Source organism: Arachis ipaensis, chromosome B8 (genome assembly GCF_059453495.1).
Source record: "Arachis ipaensis isolate K30076 ecotype BB chromosome B8, ASM5945349v1, whole genome shotgun sequence".
NCBI classification, from domain to species: Eukaryota; Viridiplantae; Streptophyta; class Magnoliopsida; order Fabales; family Fabaceae; genus Arachis; species Arachis ipaensis.
In genome coordinates this window covers 91,520,111-91,526,110 of record NC_142443.1, presented here as the reverse complement: position 1 = coordinate 91,526,110, position 6,000 = coordinate 91,520,111, and positions in this window count along the sequence as shown.

Sequence of the window (6,000 nt, the reverse complement as noted above, 5' to 3'; positions counted from 1 at the left end):
TATGGTACAAGGTATTGAGAACTTTCCAGGGTCCTGTCTCTTTAGAGGTAATTTCTGCCTAGTCAACCCATCCAATTCTTTGGTGAGCAAGGGGGGTTCATCCTCCCAAGTCTCATTACTAAATAGCTTGGCATTTAGCTTCATGATTGCTCCAAGGTACTTAGCAACTTGTTCTTCGGTAACATCATCATCCTCTTCAGAGGAAGAATACTCATCAGAGCTCATGAATGGCAGAAGTAAATTTAATGGAATCTCTATGGTCTCTGTATGAGCCTCAGATTCCCATGGTTCCTCATTAGGGAATTCCTTAGAGGCCAATGGACGTCCATTGAGGTCTTCCTCAGTGGAAATCACTGCCTCTTCCTCCTCTCCAAGTTCGGCCGAGTGGGTAATATTGATGGCCTTGCACTCTCTTTTTGGATTCTCTTCTGTATTAGTTGGGAGAGTACTAGAAGTGAGTTTAGTAATTTTGTTACTCAGCTGACCCACTTGTGCCTCCGAATTTCTAATGGAAGACCTTGTTTCAGTTATGAAACTTTGAGTGGTTTTAATTAGATCAGAGACTACAGTTGCTAAGTCAGAGTGGCTCTGCTTAGAATTCTCTGTTTGTTGCTGAGAAGATGATGGAAAAGGCTTGCTATTGTTAAACCTATTTCTTCCACCATTATTGTTGTTGAAGCCTTGTTGAGGCCTCTGTTGATCCTTCCATGAAAGGTTTGGATGATTTCTCCATGAAGGATTATAGGTGTTTCCATAGGATTCTCCCATGTAATTCACCTCTTCCATTGCTGGGTTCTCAGGATCATAAGCTTCTTATTCAGATGAAGCTTCTTTGGTACTGACTGTTGCTGCTTGCATTCCAGACAGATTCTGAAAAATCAAATTGGCTTGCTGAGTCAATATTTTATTCTGAGCCAATATGGCATTCAGAGTATCAATCTCAAGAACTCCTTTCTTCTGATTCGTCCCATTATTCACAGGATTCCTTTCAGAAGTATACATGAATTGGTTATTTGCAACCATTTTAATGAGTTCCTGAGCTTCTGCAGGCATCTTCTTCAGATGAAGAGATCCTCCAGCAGAGCTGTCCAATGACATCTTGGACAGTTTAGATAGACCATCATAGAAAATACCTATGATGCTCCATTCTGAAAGCATGTCAGAAAGACACTTTCTGATCAATTGCTTGTATCTTTCCCAAGCTTCATAGAGGGATTCACCTTCCTTCTATCTGAAGGTTTGTACTTCCACTCTAAGCTTGCTCAATTTTTGAGGTGGAAAGAATTTTGCCAAGAAGGCATTGACTAACTTTTCCCAAGAGTTCAGGCTTTCTTTAGGTTGTGAATCCAACCATATTCTAGCTCTATCTCTTACAGCAAAGGGAAAGAGCATAAGCTTGTAGACCTCGGGATCAACCCATTGATCTTGACAGTGTCACAGATTTGCAAGAATTCAGCTAAGAACTGATGAGGATCTTCCAATGGAAGTCCATGAAACTTGTAATTCTGTTGCATCAGAGAAACTAATTGAGGCTTAAGCTCAAAGTTGTTTGCTCTAATGGCAGGGATTGAGATGCTTCTCCCATAGAATTCAGGAGTAGGTACAGTAAAGTCACCAAGCACCTTCCTTGCATTATTGGCATTGTTGTTGTTTTCGGCTGCCATGTCTTCTTGTTGTTTAAAAAGTTCTGTTAGGTCCTCTATAGAGAGTTGTACTTTAGCTTCTTTTAGCTTTCTCTTCAAGGTCCTTTCAGGTTCAGGATCAGCTTCAACAGGAATGCCTTTGTCCTTGCTCCTGCTCATATGAAAAGACAGGAGAAGAAAATATGGAATCCTCTATATCACAGTATAGAGATTCCTTGATGTGTCAGAGGTAAAGAAGAATAGAAGGAGAAGGTAGAGAAGAAAGAATTCAAACTTATCAAGAGGGATAGAGTTTGAATTGTACATTGAGGAGGAGTGTTAGTCCATAAATAGAAGGATGTGGGAAGAGGGGAAGAATTTTCGAAAATAAAGTAAAAAGATTTTGAAATAATAAGAGCAATTTTGAAAATTTGGTAATTGATTTTCGAAAACTAAGATTGGGAAAGAAATTAAGTAAATTTTGAAAAAGATTTTGAAATTAGAAATCAAAAAGATATGATTGAAAATTATTTTTGAAAAAGATGTGATTGAAAAGATATGATTGAGAAGATATGATTGAGAATCAAATTAAAAAGAAGAAAGTTTTTTAAAATTAAAGTTGATTACTTGACCAACAAGAAATTAAAAGATATGATTCTAGAATTAAAACTTTTGATCCTTTCTTAATAGGCAAGTAACAACTTGAAAATTTTGAATTAAATCACTAATTGTAGCAAGGATTTTTGAAAATAGTAATAAAAAAATTGAAAAGAAATTGATTTTGAAAAGATATGATTGAAAAGATATGATTTGAAAAAAAAAATTTGATTTTGAAAAATTATGAAAATTTGAAAAGATTTGAATTAAAAACAAAATCTTCCCTCTAGTGTCTTCCTGGCGTTAAACGCCCAGAATGGCATCCATTTTGGCATTTAACGCCCAAAATTCTACCTTTTTGGGTGTTTAACGCCAAGCCAGGTACCCTGGCTAGCGTTTAAACGCTAGTTTTCCTTCTTCACTGGGTGTTTTGAACGCTCAGCTTTTTCTGTGTAATTCCGCTGAATGTTCTGAATCTTCAATTCTCTGTGTTATTGACTTGAAAAAACATAATTTTGAATTTTTTTTGAATTTTTAATGATGAGAAACAATAAAAAATGTAACTAAGATCAAATAAACAATGCATGCAAGACACTGATGACAAGTCATCTTAGCCCATTTTAGCTAGTCTTTTTCTTTTGTTTTCATTAGAATTATGCACTTTCTTAAGCTACAAGCAAGCTAATTGAGTAGAATTTCATGTTTCCCTTGATTGAACCAACCATATGTGAATTCATGCCATTTCATGAGGTTTTAAGCTATAATTGTTGCATATTGTGGAAGATTGAATACCTCATGATTTTGAGCAAAACTTTGATTAGTTTGGTTGATCAATGATAGGTGAAGAAGGCTTGGAGAAAGGTTGAAGCAAAGAGGAATGGCTAGGAGTGAAGAGAGGACAATGGAATAAGTGAAAATTGAACCGGGTTGCATGAAGTTAGCCCCAACGTTAGCCCCCAAACTTGGAGGCTAACGTTGGGCATGTGAATCACTCTTTGGAAGTAGCCAACGTTAGCTCCAACGTTAGCCCCCTAACTTGGAGGCTAACGTTGGAACTTGAGAGTTTCTCCCTGGGCTACCAACGTTTGCGCCAACGTTAGCCCCCTAACTTGGAGGCTAACGTTGGCACTTAAATCACAATGGGGGAGTAGGCAACGTTTGCGCCAACGTTAGCCCCCTAACGTGGAGGCTAACGTTGGCACCAATCACACCAAGCAAGGCCAACGTTAGGGTCAAAGTTAGACCCCTAACGTTGGCGCCAACGTCTAAACCAGAAGAATGTGGTTTGCTGATATGAAAAGTTAGGGTCAAAGTTAGACCCCTAACTTTGACCCTAACGTTGAAGACCAACGTTGGCTAACTCCATTTCCGGTTCAATTGGTTCACTTCGGTTCTTCTTCAATCTTCAAGAGCAATCAACCAAGGCCTCTTTCAACCCAATTCCACCAAGAACAAAGGCCCAACTCAAGGCTTGAAGATCATTTTGGAAAGTGTATAAATAGGATAGAATTCAATTTGTTTAGGGAGCTTGGCTGGGGAGTTTTTTTGAGAGTTTTCCTTTAGAGCTTTCCTTTTAGAATTTTCATAATAGTTTTTGGGAAGCTTTTGTTACTGAGTGTACTTGAATTTCTTTGTTTCCTTTTACTTGCAATTTCATTTTACATTTGTCTTGGATCTTGGATTGGAGAATTGAAGAAATTCTGTTTCAATCTCAATCTTGGATCTCTCTGTTTTCTTTACTGTTAATTGCATTTCATTTCCGGTTCATTGTTCTTCATCTCTGTTCTTTGCAATTTACAATTCCCTTGCTATTGTTCTTGTTGGATCTAGGAAGGCATTGAGATCTAGACTTGGTTTTCTAGTCTCTGGGTCCTGAGATCTAAATTCTCATTTCAATTCTCTGTTTAATGCTTTCATTGTTCATTTACTTTGCTGTTATAAGATCCGGTTCAATCCCAATTCCCTTTCCCTCTTCTGTTTGATGCAATTTAGTTTTTTTCTTGTTTAAATTCTGCAAATCCTCATCCCAATCCCTTTACTTTTCAAGCAATTTACATTTCTTGCACTTTAAGATTCTGCATATTACATTTCTTGCACTTTAAGTTTCTGCTATTTAATTTCTTGTTCTTTAAGTTTCAGCAATTTACTTTCCCGCTCTCTTTGATTTCATGCAATTTACATTCTGCAAATCACAAATCACCCAACCAACACTTGATTCGCTTGACTAAATCAACCACTAAGCTAAAATTGCTCAATCCTTCAATCCCTGTGGGATCGACCTCACTCCCGTGAGTTTTTATTACTTGACACGACCCGGTACACTTGCCGGTTAGTTTTGGGTGTTTTGGTAGAAATTCGTTTCTCACCAAAATATCTCATCAAGTTTTTGGCGCCGTTGCCGGGGATTGATTAGATTGACAATGATTAAGTGAGGTGGTGATCTAGATCGAGCACTTTTTCTTTATCTTTCTTTAACCTTTGATTAACCCACTAACTGTTTGAATTTTTGCTTAAGCTAACTAAAACTTCATTCTAGCAGTAGATTGAAGTATCACTGGTTTGTGTGCTCTTATGTTCTGCTTGTATGTCAGGTACACAAAGAGCCATACCCAATTTTCATGAACAAGACGAAAGAACTCTCAGGAGGTTAAGAAGAGCCGAAAGAGGGAAAAGTATTGTTGGAGAAGAAGAATCCGAGGAAGAATACCACGAGATGGAAGGAGATACATCTAATCCAGGAGAAGGAGTTAATAATCCACCACAACAGAGGAGAGTATTGGCTTCCTATACTTTTGCAAATGCTAGACATTGTGGAAGCAGCATTCTCACCCCTAATGTCAATGCAAATAACTTTGAACTGAAGCCACAACTCATCACATTGGTCCAGAATAACTGCTCATTTGGAGGAGGACCATTGGAGGATCCAAATCAACATCTATCTACCTTCTTGAGGATCTGTGACACTGTCAAATCCAATGGTGTGAATCCTGAAACTTACAAGCTTCTGCTGTTCCCGTTCTCATTAAGGGATAAGGCTGCACAATGGCTTGAAACTTTTCCCCAAGCAAGTATCACTAGTTGGGATGACTTGGTGACTAAATTTCTAGCCAAATTCTATCCACCCCAGAGAGTCATCAGGCTGAAAACTGAGGTGCAGACATTCACACAATTAGATGCTGAATCCTTGTATGAAGCATGGGAGAGGTACAAAGCCTTAATCAGAAAGTGCCCTCCAGAGATGTTCAATGAATGGGATGTGCTGCAAAATTTCTATGAAGGCCTGACATTGAAATCTCAGGAGGCATTAGATCATTCTGCTGGAGGTTCACTACAACTAATGAAAACTGCTGAGGAAGCTCAGAATCTTGTGGACATGGTGGCCAACAATCAATATTTCTTTGCTCATCAAAGAAGCCGCCAACCATCACAAAGAAGAGGAGTAATGGAACTAGACGGAGTGGATTCAATCCTAGCTCAAAACAAGATGATGCAGCAGCAATTTCAACAACAATTTGAGCAAATGGCTAAGAGGATTGATAGTCTCCAAGTTGCAGCGGTCAACACTAGCCAACCATCAACCACATGGGGACAGAGTGAAGAGACTCAAGAGGAGCAACAGCAAGAACAAGTCCAGTACATGCACAACCAAAATTCTGGGCCAAATGAAGTATATGGTGACACTTACAACCCTTCTTGGAAGAACCACCCAAACCTTAGGTGGGGAGACAATCACAACCAAAATCAACAACCATGGCAGAGAAACTCAAACCAAAACACTTTA